This window comes from Nicotiana tabacum, chromosome 7 (assembly GCF_000715075.1).
Source record: "Nicotiana tabacum cultivar K326 chromosome 7, ASM71507v2, whole genome shotgun sequence".
NCBI classification, from domain to species: Eukaryota; Viridiplantae; Streptophyta; class Magnoliopsida; order Solanales; family Solanaceae; genus Nicotiana; species Nicotiana tabacum.
The window spans coordinates 55,548,349-55,562,424 of NC_134086.1; positions in this window are offsets into that span (position 1 = coordinate 55,548,349).

The window sequence follows — 14,076 nt, forward strand, 5'->3', positions numbered from 1 at the left end:
TGCGGTCAGTGGTCTGCAAATTTGTTTCATGCACTGTAAATTGTTCTACTATTTATTCTTCACTACTTCTTCTAGAATTAGGACTAACAATGTTCCACTGATTTTGTTTGCAGAAAATGGGTAAATCTAGAGGTGGTAGTGAGAAACAAAAAGGTAAAGCAGAGTCCTCCCACGGTAGGGTACGAGGACAAATAAAATTGACACCAGCAATTCGAAAATCAATTGGGAAATGAGGAATAACATCAGAGTTGCTTCCCACTCATGGGGGAGTGAGTATGTTCCCTCACAGGAGGCATCAGAGACTGACTCAGTGCCAGTATATGTACCATGCTTCCCGGAGAGACTTAGGTTGAGAGATGAGCCTATACCCCCAGCCTCTCCCACTTTTCTTGCTTCTTCTGATTTGTTTGTTGGCTCAGTAGAGAGTGGTGAGTCCTCAGTTTCAGCCTCACCTAGAGTTTCATCACCGACACAGGACCCCATAGATGTAGATGTCGAGGTATCGGATGACGGAAGAGGGGTGACACCCAGACTAGAGGTATGGAAAGGACCAGAAACCCGGAGGTGTGGCAACATAGGTTCATCAGTGAGCTGGCATACCATAAATTCAGAGGGTGGTGGCCTCAAAAGTCACTAATTCATGAGCGCCAGTTCATAGAGCGGGATTTTCTTCCTCACAACCCCAATGTGAAGCAACACTTTATTGAACGAATGGGATGGGAGTACTTAACTAGCAAGGTGCCGGAGGCTAATGAGCATCTAGTCAAGGAATTCTACGCCAATGCCTCCCACGCCAAAAAGGACACAAAAGTAACTAAGGTGCGGAGCCTGCATTTCAGGTTTGATGGGAAAATGATCAATGATTACTTGAGCTTCAATGATGAAGATGAGATATTGTACTTAGAGAAGGTGGCGATGGATGAGGCATCCCGCCAGTGGTTGGCATCACTTTCGGCTTTCCCGGATACCACTCTGGCATGGTTGACAGTAAGGGTTACTATCTTGAGGAACAACTTGAAATTTGAGGCAAAGGGTTGGGAGACCTTAGTGTGTAGCAGACTAGACCCCACTACTCACGACAATGACTTGCCGGTCTCCCTGGGCAATTGCAGTGGCGTCTATCATGGTGGGGTTCCCGATCAATGTCGGGAATATCATGTCCAGGGTTATCACCAGAGGGGTCAACGGGGTGATAGATCTTACCCCTTCCCGAACTTCCTCACCATGTACTTGGAGGATCAGGAGGTGGAGAAAAGAAATTTTGATGTCATGGAAAAGCCCAAGATGCCCTTTTCATGGTAGAACCTTAAGGTTCCAGGCAACCCTAAATCTAAGGGATCCAAGGGCAAAGCTATTACTTCAACTAGCCAGTCTGAAGAGCCAATAGTGGTAGTCACTACTTCACAGCCTCCCACTGCCATACCGGATCTTGCCTCAGTACCATGTACTTCTTTGTCGTCCTTAGTTCTATCTTCCTCAGCATACCCGTTAACTGCTCACAGGTTGAACCAAACACTCTCCAGCCACAACAACTGGATACAGGTAGCAACTTCTAAGTTGTTTGTGCTATCCAATTCATTGGTAGCCCAGTTATTTCCCGCACAGCCACAGGTCCCAGCTTCATTAGAGGAGTCTCTCAAGGAGCTTCTGGAGAACCAGAAGAAGCTCCTAGAGAACCAAAAGCTTATTATGGATGCTCTTGCAGTTCAAGTAAAAACACTTAAGGATATGAGCAAGCAACCAAAGAAGCTGAAAAAAGACTCGGGCCTTGAAGGAGCCGGTGAAGCAATTAAGGGGAGAGGTAGAGAAGATGAAGTCAACTGGTGATTTTCCATTGGAGCTACTATTACAGGACCAGCTTCTAGTAGCTCAGACAGAGCAGGTTCAGGAGCAGGAGACTGAGGGAGAGCCCAGGAGGAGGAAAGTGGTGCCCCGGGTTGATGATGTAGAGATTGAGCTGGAGGAGACTGAGGGAGGTGCCTCTAACAAGCCATAGTCCCCCGAGCCTAGTGATCCAGGGACCAAGCCACAGGACCCCATGCAGCCAAAGGACTCATAGGGAGTTTCCTTTACTCTCTACCCTTCTTTTTTATCTTACTTTTTGGTTAGTTAGCATTGAGGGCAATGCTAGTTTTCATTTGAGGGGGTGGTCTTACTTTGATGATTTGGTAGTTGGTTGTAATGATGATACTATTTTTTTCTTTATGCTTATTTTTCACCTTTGGTTTGTATATAATTTTACCATTTATTTCACTTTTTGTTATTTTTCAATCTTGGTATGTATATAAAGTTACTCTCTCATGTATATATTCATTCCCACTTATGTATATTCATCTAAATCCCCTATTGTACATATTTAGTTTACTTTCCACATTTTACTTTATAACTTCTTTTGCAATCTTCCTTAATAGTATAGTTTCTTGTTTCATTTAATAGTTTCTTTTTTTTTGGTTCGTAGCATATTATTTTACAAGTTTTTTGTGATCAATAAACCTTTGGTTTTTTTAATGCCAAGGTTCTTTCCAAAATTGAAGTTTGTGTGAACCGGGTGACTCTTCCCGATGATGGATGGCATAACAACCTTCTTAAGGGTTTGAGTCTATTTTTCTTTTCGTTTTTGTGTAAATAGTAGTTAGTGAGCAATGGTGACTTAGGAAAAGCTTCACTTGGGCCTAACACATTTACCTTTTACCTTATGGTTAAAAATAAATTATTGTGTATAGGATGGTGATGGTTGTGACCATGAGACTCTTGTGTTTGCGAAACAATTATTGAATGGTTTTTCGGAACCATTTGTGTTGCTCAAATCTTAGCTAAGGTTGTTGTGGCCCCCCAACTCTGTTTCTTTAGCAATCCTATAGCTTGTGTGGTGAGGTTTTAATTTGCAAGTCCAAGTCATGTACCAATGAGTCTAGAACTTGCCCTAAATATTTGTCTAGGCGATATCCTAAGTGAAGCTCAACTTGAGAGGTGATTATAGGATCTCCTTGATCCTAATTGAGACTTGAAAACATCCATAGCCTACCAATGATGATATCCCTAGTCAACCCCGTTGAGCCATAGTTCTTATTCTTTCAAAAACGATCATACAAACCTTTATCCATTCTAAAATGATCCTCTCTTGGCACCCGATCATTCCTTAACACAAGGCAAAAACATAAGTTTGGGAGGAGACGAGGAATGCAAAAGTGATAAAAGCAAAAAATGAAGAGTGACAGTGTGTCTCTCTAGCCCCTAAAGAAGAAGTAAATGACTCAAAAAGTCAAAAAATGAAGTGCTTAAGGAAAAATGAAACCTTCTTAGACCAATATATCCTACCCTGAACCAAAAGCCTTCATTACATGCCCGCAAAAGCCCTATATGATCTAGAGTTGAGTGAGCTTACATTAGTGGTGACTCACTTAAGGGGCAAGCTTATGGTACTTAGAGCCGGACTTGTGACCATCCCTTGAGAGAGATGAGTGTGTTTTCCACAATCCTCGTTCTGAGTGCCACAATCTAAAAGTGAGGTTTGCTTATGGAAAGTTGAGGTGTATGAGCTTGGGTTCCACAACGACCAATGTAATAGAAAGAGTTTCCTTTATGAGTTGAGTCAACTCTTGATGCTTTTGTGTCGCACTATAGACATGGTGCTAAAATGGTTGTGTATTGTTAATAATGCATCTGATATGAGGGTAATTGTTAGTTCCAATTGATTCTTGATGAGGTTACTTTAGGACAGCTGAAATTTTCCTTTCTTTTATCTTGAGGAGGTGGGAAGTACTTTGTTTGCTTGAGGACAATCAAAAACTTAAGTTTGGGGGAGTTGATAGATAGGGATTCTAGCCTATTTTATGCTCCTTTTTACTTAGGTTTTGGATTAAAAGTGTGTACAAGTATTCCCGAAAGCTAATTTATTGTTCTTGTTTGCCGTGTTTGGTCAAAAAGAGACAAGGAAGCCATAAACATCTCAAAAAGAAGTGAAACCTGCACAAGTTCAAAAGTTGGGTCAAAAGAGCGCTGACAACAAAGAAACAACCGCGGACGCGGAGGGTCCACCGCTAAGGCGGTCTTGACTTCACTCTCAGCGGTGGCAAGGTTCAGAGAGCTGGAATTTTGGGCTTAACAAGTACCGCTGCCCGCGGTGAAATTGCGCGGCAGCGGTAGCCTTAGCGCGGCCGTGGTGCATTTACCACCCTCAGTGGAAGCCAGACTCAAAGAACCAAGAATGGAGCTAAATGTTGAAGACAATGGTACACGCTTGATTTTGTGCGGCCGCAGTAGTCTCAACGCTGCAGCGGTCCATTTTTTGGTATCAACGGTACCTCCGTAGGGGCATTTTTGTCCGAAAAATTTAGCTGTGTATAAATAGTTCCTTTTCAGAGTTTTAGGTCATGTGTTGTTTAGCTGAGCACGTGAACCGCCTCTTCTTACCTTTTTGAGTAATTTTAGAGCTTTTTCAATAATTAATCTTAGATTCTTATCTTGTAATTACTTTTTATGGCTTATATTTCATCTCAATATATGATTTCTTTTTTGATTATGAGTAGCTAAACCCATTAGCTAGGGTTGTGGCTCAACCCTAGTATGGGTATTTAATGAGTCTTCTATTTTAGGGCTTAAATGTTTATGGGTGATTGATATTTGGCCTGATTTATGCTCTAAATGTTGAATTGGTGGTTGCAAACACAGATTTGTGCCTTTTTTACTTAGGCTCTTCTTGAGAAAGAGAGCTTAAGTCTAGGAAATTCAGGCCAACAAGGAATTGGGGTGTATTCAAGAGATTGATAGCCCTAATTAAAGGGTTAAACCTAGAGATAGTAATACCCGACTTGAGCCAATTTTGCTTGCACCCAATTGGGCTTGAGAAAGCCAATTAGCGCAAAGTCACTCAAACTACTGAGTGTATAGAGTGAGTAGTTACGTGCAATGTCTATCTCATGATCCCAACTATAACAAATTTGCCCTAAGTTTTAGATCCCGTTAGATACTTACCTAGGAGTAAGTCACTTCCCTAGTGCCTTTCCACCAATTAAGAAAACCCCATACAAAAATATCATACTTAGTTTAATTTCCTGCATCATTAGTATTAAATTAGAGTAGTGAACAAACAAAGAATGATTAGAAGTGCAATTAAGAACAGTGCACATTACTATATTAGATAGGAATCCAACTCCAAGCATACCTTAGCTCTCTGTGGATTTGATCCCGACCTTTTCGGGTAAAAGCTACATCGACCGCTCTTGCCACTCTATAGTGGTGTAGGGTTGGAACCAATCAATGGCCATAGCCTTCAGGTTTGTCACTTGGACTTGTTTCCCCGATAACTTTCCGAACTTGTTCGAAAAAGTTAGTCCCCGAATATATTGGCCTTGGCCTTTATTCCGAGGGGGTGCCTCTTTGAGTTCTTATAAGTTCGAGTTTTCGACGACTCGAATGTACTGACTGTCGATGATAGTCCCCGAGTATTCGAGGGTATTTTTATGTTTTGGCTCTTGAGCCGTTTCCCGTAGGATTATAAGTGTAGAACCATACAATAGTAGACTTCTTTGAGACACAAAGTGTTTTTGATATTAACAGAATGCTTCTTCTAATAATTTATAAATGCATACATGCTTTGCCGTTGGAGCTCGACTATTCTATATGGACACGGTTCATCTGACCATTTGGCCCATTACAAAGTTTTCCTATCGAGGCCCTCTTAGGCGTGAAGTATTTTCTTTGAAACTATAACCTCCGAGGGTGATGCCCCTGAGTATTCGAGGTTGATTAAAAAGAAGCCTCGGATACTGTTGACTCCTCCTAAGGTAGTACATAATTGTGTCCTCGTTAAAAACCTTGCCGGTAAAACCCATTTGGGACAAAATCGTATCTAAGGGGAAAAGAGTGCACTAAATGCTTTAAAACCTAAGGCCTTTGTGTAAAAAAAGGGTGTCTTCGAGATCATACCTTAGAAGTAGTATCGTTTAAGTAATGATATGTTCCAATTGTTTGGTAGTTGTTCACCTTCCATTGTGCTAAGTTTGTAAGATCCTTTTCCGACAACTCCGAGGACTCGATACGATCCTTCCCAATTCGGGCCTAATTTTCCTTCATTAGGGTCTCGAGTATTAAGGGTGACCTTTCGCAGAACTAAGTCCCCGACTCCAAAGTGTCGAAGTTTGGTCCTTCTATTATAGTATCTTTCAATCATTTGCTTCTGCGTGGCCATCTGAACGAGCATTGTTCCTCGTTTTTCATATAACAACTCTAGGCTAGCATTCATGGCCTCGTGATTTAACCTGGCACTGGGTTCTCCAACCTCGACGGGGATGAGGCCCTCAAAACTGTATACTAGCAAAAATGGGGTGGCCCCTGTGCTAGACTTTGATGTCGTCCGATATGCCCAAAGGACCCCGGGTAAAACTTCTCTCCATTTTCCCTCCGCATCATCTAACCTTTTCTTCAAGTTCTGAATGATAGTTTTATTCGTTGACTCAGCTTATCCGTTTTCGGTTGGGTGGTACGGTGTTGATAAAATCCTCTTTATTTTATGCACTTCGAGGAACCCAATTACCTTGCCACCAATATAATGCTTTCCGTTGTCACACACAATCTCAGCAGGTATCCGAATCGACACACGATATGGTCCCAGATAAAGTCGATGACTTCTTTTTCTCGGACCTTCTTGAAGGCCTGTGCTTCCACCTACTTAGAAAAATAATCGGCCATAAATAAAATGAATTTAGCTTTACTTGGGGCCGTTGGTAGAGGGCCGACTATATCCATATTTCATGAAAGTCCACGGGGATAAGACTAAATGGAGTTGTTCTCCGCGCTGATGAATCATCAGTGCAAATTGTTGACACTTATCACATTTTTTGACAAACTCCTTAGTATCGTTTTCCATGTTATCCCAGTAGTATCCTGCTCTGATAATTTTGTGGATTAAAGATTCGGCACCAGAATGGTTCCCACAAGTGCCTTCGTGGATTTCTCGTAGAACATTATCGGTGTCCCCAAGCCCCAATCACAGCGCCAATGGTCCATCTAATATTCTTTGGTACAATGTGCCATCTTTATCTAATGCGAACCTAGTAGCCTTGGCTCGTAGGGCCCTCAATTCTTTGTGATCCGATGGAAGTTCTCCATTCTTCAAATAGTCGATATATGTATTTCTCTAGTCATACGTCAAACTCGTTGAATTTATCTCTCCATGACCCTCTTCAACAACAAAATTTGATAGTTGAACGACAGTTCCCAGACGATGTTGTCTTCTTCGACCGAAGATCCCAGATTAGAAAGTGCATCTACCTCACTATTTTTTTCCCGGGGTACGCGATCTAGAGTCCACTCCTTGAAGCAGTGCAAAGTTATTGTAGCTTATCCAGGTACCGCTACATTCTATCCTCTCGAACCTCGAAACTCTTGTTTACCTGATTTACCAACAACGTAGAATCACACATGGCTTCGGTGACTTCTTCTCCCAAGCTTTTGGTTAGCTCGAGACCTACAACCATGGCCTCATACTCGGCCTCGTTGTTAGTTAATCTAGGAGTTTTGATAGATTGCCTAATGGTATCACCCATGGGCAGCTTTAAAACAATGTCGAGCCCAGACCCCTTCATATTCGAGGCGTCGTCTGTAAAAAGGGTCCATACCCCCGACACTATACTTGAACTTAGTATGAGTTCTTTCTATACTTCAGGCATGAGGGTTGGCGTAAAATCGGCCATGATGTCAGATAGGATTTGAGACTTGATAGCTGTTCGAGCTTGATATTCGATATCGTACCCGCTAAGTTCGACGGCCCATTTGGCCAATCGACCTGATAGATTGGGCTTATACAAAACATTTCGAAAGGGGTAGGTGGTTAGCACACATATAGGGTGGTATTGAAAATATAGTTTTAACTTTCGCGATGCACTTATCAGTGCAAGTACTAATTTTTCTAAGTGAGCTTACCTAGTATCAGCATCTCCTAGAGTTTGCTTATGTAATAAAGTTTTTCATCTACCTTCGGGGTGTGAAGCAAAGGTGGGCTTGACAGATATCGCTTCAATTCTTATAAGGCTTGTTGACATTTCGGGGTCCATGCAAAATCTTTTTTCTTTTTGACCAAGGAAAAGAACTGGTGACTCCGATCTGATGACCTCGAGATGAATAGACCCAGAGTGGATATTCGACCTGTTAACCTTTGCACGGCCTTCACACTATCCATGACTATGATGTCCATGATAGCCTTGATCTTATTAGGGTTAATTTCAATGCCCATATTCGACACCATGAAGCCGAGGAACTTTCCCAAGCCGACTCCGAAGGCACATTTTTTCGAGTTGAGCTTCATGTTGTATTTTCTCAAAATTTTGAACGTTTCCTGCAAATGATTCAAATGGTCCTCTGCGCAGGGACTTAACCAACATATTATCAATGTAAAATTCCATTGTTTTACCCATTTGCCTTTCAAACATTTTGTTAATTAGGCGTTGGTATGTAGCTCCTCTGAATCTGACTATACCCGGAGTAGGCATCGAGAAAAGTTAAGATCTCGTGGCAGGCCGTAACATCGATCATAAAATCGATGTTGGGTAATGGGAAAGAATCTTTGGGACATGCCTTATTCAAGTCCTTATAATCTACGCACATTCTAAGTTTGTTTCCTTTTTTTGGGACTACAACTACGTTGGCTAGCCACTCGGGGTACTTTACCTCCCGAATAGATCCTATTTTAAGGAGTTTGGTTACCTCGTCCTTTATGAAAGCGTGCTTTACCTCGGATTGAGGCCTCCTTTTTTTCTTCAATGATTTAAACCTAGGATAAGTGCTTAGCCGATGCGTGGTGATCTCCGGTGGAATCCCTGTCATATCTAAATGGGACCAAGCAAAACGATCTATATTGTCAATAAGAAATTGAATGAGTTTTTTCCTGAGTTCGGAAGTCAATATTGTCCCCATGTATACCGTTTTCTCGGGCATGTAATCAATCAAGATTACCTACTCCAGCACCTTAATAATTGATTTGGTAGCATCAGACTCTTCGGGAATGACGAAGATTCGGGAAGAAAGGAAATCCTCATCTTTGTTTTTGATAATTACCTGTTGTTCCGATTCCATTAGGGTTGGAGGCGATAATTGCTATTTGGCCGCATGTGTACCCTCGAAGCTCGATTTCTCCGAGGTCGAAGGCTCTGGTATCGGCACCACCTCCTCGATCGCAAACATCTCATTAGAAGCATGTTGCTCTCCATAGAGTGTTTTCACTCCTTCCTTTGTCGGGAATTTCATCATCTGGTGAAGAGTTGAAGGTCCTGCCCTTATGTTGTCCATCTATGGTCTCCCGAGGAGCGCGCTATACCTCATATCACCTTTGATGACATGGAACTTTGTATCTTTTATGGTACCGGCTACGTTCATTGGCAGGATAATTTCTCCCTTTGTTGTTACGCTTGCCATGTTGAAGCCATTCAAGACCTGGGATGCAGGTACAATTTGATCTAGTAGGCTGAGTTGTTCCACGACCCTCGATTTAATTATGTTTGCCAAGCTACCCGGATCCACTAAAACATGTTTAACTTGAATTTTATTCAAAAGGATAGAGATTACCAGGGCATCGTTGTGAGGTTGAGATATGCCTTCTGCTTCCTCGTCATAGAATGATAAGACGTCCTCGGTCACATAGCTCCGAGTTCGTTTGTCTCTAGTGATTGATACTTTGGTGCGCTTGAACACGGGTCGTTGAGGGACATCGACTTCGCCAATGATCATGTGGATTACATGTTTTTGTTCTTCTTGTTCGTTATTGCTTGCATCTCTCTCCCTAACGTGATTCTTAGCCCGATCACTTAGGAATTCTCGAAGGTGGCCCTCATTGAATAACTGAGCCACTCCTTCCCTTAGCCTCCTGCAATCCTCTATTTTATCACCATATGTGCCATGATACTTGCACATCAAGTTCGGGTTCCTTTGAGAAGGATCGGTCTGCATTGGCTTGGGCCACTTGGTATCTTTGATTCTCCCAATAGCTGAGACGATCCCTGATGTATCTATGCTGAAGTTGTACTCTGATAATCGAGGGGCCTCGATGGGTCGATGTGTTTATCGAACCCGCTCTTACTTATGAGTCCCCGTGAATTTTGACCCCAATCGTTTCTCCGATCGCTTCAAGGAGTGTTGAGGCTCGATCCGCTGTTCCTTCGATCGGCATATGGCTAATACCGTTCTTTGTTGAATCTTGGTTCTCGGCATGTATCCCTCGGGGGCTTGGTTGCAAATATGATAGGATGAACTAAACCCGAGGGGGCTCCTAACTGGTTGTCCTCGACCCTTATCTTTGACTGATATCGATTGTGCACATCCGACCAGGTCACAGCTGGGTATTCAATCAAGTTCTGCTTCAACTGCCAAGATGAGATTGAGCTCCTTTCATTCAGACCTTGTATAAAGGCCTGTACTGCCCAGTCGTCGGAGACCGGCGGTAACTCCATTCTTTCTATCTGAAACCGGGACACAAACTCCCTTAGCATCTCGTTGTTCCTCTGCTTTATCTTGAAGATGTCCGATTTTATCGTGTCCACCTTTATGGCCCCGGCGTGTGCTTTCACAAAGGCATCTACTAGCTTAGCAAATGAATCTATAGAGTTTAGAGCCAATTTATGATACCAAATCATGGCTCCCTTTGATAGTGTTTCTCTAAACTTTTTCAACAAAATTGACTCGATTTCATCGTCATTCAAATCATTTCCTTTGATTTCGCAAGTGTATGAAGTGATATGCTCGTTAGGTTTGGTTGTCCCATTGTATTTCGGTATATCGGGCATGCGAAACTTCTTGGGAATGGCCATCGGAAGCGCGCTTGGGGGAAATAGTTTTTGTATGAACTTTTTGACAGTCTTCAAAACTTCACATTTTCTTGGGCCAACAAATTCCCCCTTTTGATGATGACAAACTCTGTGCTTTTCACTCACTTAGGCTCTGTCAGAACTTAGCTTATTCATCAATACAAAGTTAGAAAAATTTACTTATCATCAAGGACCAGGTTCATTAAGTTATAAACATCACTTATTCAGAATATATAAATCACAATATCTTCCCCCTTTGGCATCATCAAAAAGTTGCATAAACAAAGTGTGATTCCCAGAATATTAACAATTACTCATGGCCACTGGGGCAACTGCAAGTGCAATCATGGATTATTCATCAATAATCATGAAAACACATTCAAACTATCAAGGAAATATTAACAATCAACAAGAGAAATAGTAGATTTCATTGATAGGAGATATGTTGCTACCACAATCCACAAAAAGAAAGCAAAAATATTCAAAATATGAGCAAAAGAAAGAGAAATCCCTAATATGTGTCATTGGTGGTACTAGACAGGTTCAGGAGATGAAGACTAGAAGTCCTAAAGCTTGGGAGAGCTAGAGAGTTGGTTTTGGCTTGGAGAAGGTTCAACATATTTTGAAGAATGCCATCATTCTTCTCCTTTTCCTTGGTGAACTTAGTTTTGAGAGCATCCCTCTTAGATTCAACCTCTGCTAAGCGAGCCTTCAGCCTAGCTATCTCAGCATCCTTGGCCCCACTCTCCTGCACTAGAGCTCTGACTTTGCTATTTATAGTGTCTTCTTGGATGAACCAGGTTCATTAGGAATGGCAGTGACCTCATAGTCACAAGCAATCAAAGTGTTTATTCCAAAGTAGTCCTTGCTTGTAGCCATTTCACACTTCTTCAGAGGCACCTTACAACGATCAAGCACAGTAGTCAGAATAAACCCATAAGGAGTAGCATGGGCTTTGGAGCCATTGATAACCCTGTCCAGTAGCTTGATAATAAATGCAGGCCAATTGATCTGCCTTCCACTTTCAAGACACTCTATCAACACCAAGTCCATATAGTTAGCAATGTGCCTTCTTTCCTGCCTAGGCAGCAAGCACTTGTTGACAAATTCAAACAGAACTTTGTGTTGTGGCTTCATTTCACTCTTATGAGCAATTTTGGCCTCATTCACTTCTGAGACATCATAGAATCTCTTGGTGACTGCAAGGGCAGTAGGAAGGGAGTCCAAACTTGGCCATCTTTGCCTTGTGTAGTCATCATATCCCTCAGCAGGGATGTCAAGAATCTCACCCAACTTCTCTGCATCAAAGGTCACTTGAACCCCTTTCACTTGGCTGGTAACTCTGCCATCCTTGACCTCTGCATTGGCCATGAATTCAATGATATCATTCCTAGACAACCTACCATCCAACTGAAGGACCATGTCCTTCCAGCCCTGAGCAGCTAAATCATCAACCAATCGAACCATCCATGGTTCCACCAAATCCTTCAGAAGTCTACCCTTTAAGATTTTTCTCTTACCAAACATGGCTAGCTTGTCTTGTTCATCATCAGATTCACTCTCTTCTTCACCACTCCATTCCCCCTCCTCAGTAATTCTAACTTGTTTATTTTTCACTTCTGACCTTGTCCTCTTGGCCAATGAAGGTTCAGCAGTCTCAGACACAGATGAAGACTTCTTGGAAGAAGTCTTGGTCCTTTTGGGCTTGGGGGTCTGAACCTCCACAGTTGTATGTTCCTCCTAATGGACCTGTTCCATCTCCTCAACATCAACAGCCTCAGAGGATTCTACAACCTTAGCTTTTCCTTTATCCATCCTCTTCTTCTTGCTTTCAGCAAAAGCCTTTTGTAATTCACTCTCACTTTGTTTCACCCTACTTCTTGTGGCTCTCCCCTTTGGCAAGGTAATTTCAGCAGTTGTTGGGGAATTAGCCTTTCTTTTATTGGTATTCTTCATAGTGTTGGATACCTTAGGTGTTGGTGTTCTCCTTTTATTGGGATTATAACTAGCACCTACATTCTTCAGAAGGTCTGCTATGATTTCTTTAATAGATGAACCGGGTTCATCCACATGAGAACTTAAATTTTCCAAATCCTCAGCAGCCTCCCCTGATCCACTTCCCCCTATTTTCTTGCCACTTTCTCCTACAATTTTATCCTCAGTCCCACAAATTGCTGGTCTAACCATCTTCAAGGTGGGTGACAAATCAACCACTACTATCCTTGTTCCCTTTACATCACAGCTTGCACCCTCACTCTCTTTTTCTTTTTCATTTTTATTTTGACCTCCTCTCCTTCTCAAATCAGGCATTTCTACATTTCTAGTAGACCTAACAAGAACAAACCTATTTTCTACACTTTCAACCAAAACGGAACGTACATCAAAAGGGGAACTCTGAATCTTCTCAAAAACAGAAGACCTAGTTCCTTCCCCCTTACTTGCAGACTTAAAGGAATCGTCTGAGTGTTCAGATTCTTGGGCTTGGCTATCCTTCAATTGTACGTTCAATCTTTTTGACAGTGCACCTGTAGCCACAGTTTTACGAGCGAGCATCTTAATACGTCTCCTCTTAGGCTAGGGGGTTGTACTAGGTTTAGGAGGTGTGGAAGAATCAGAAGAGGTAGGCTGTGGAGGAGTGCTTGTGGCTGATTTTGTTAGAGAATTTGTGAGTTTGGCTTTTGGAAGAGAGAACAATTGAGAGTGAAAGAAATTTTGACGGTTTTGGAATAATGAGGGTGGAAGAAGGTGATGATCGGTTTTTAAAGAGAGAAACTTAATTAATGACTAACGGTAGCTTTTTGCAGTCAATTAGAAATCCGATCAACCTGAAATTTCAGGTTGAATGAGCGGTTAAGCTTCCCTAGATTTTAGGGAATTTATGTGGTAAGAATTCTAGTACAGACGAAATTGGTTCAAAAAATAAATAGATAGGATTTGCTGATGATTTTAAACATAGGTAGGACTCTGCTCATGATTTAAATATTTATATTTTTAATTGTGCAGAGTATAGAAAACATACTTCGTTATTCAGATGAACCAATACTGATAAACCAGGTTCTTCATTTAGAATCCTCTTGATCATACCTCTATTTTCCAAAGTAGAGAAATTTGTTAGAGATCAGGGAGTCACATCAACATATATCACAGGAGTATACTATTTACAGTATGAAACTAAGTAAAAATTAATCTAGATATTTACACAAGTTCTAGATTTCCTAGCCAAAAAAAAGTTCATTTTTTTTCATTGTGCATTCTGAGCTGATCCCATTACGTGATCTTA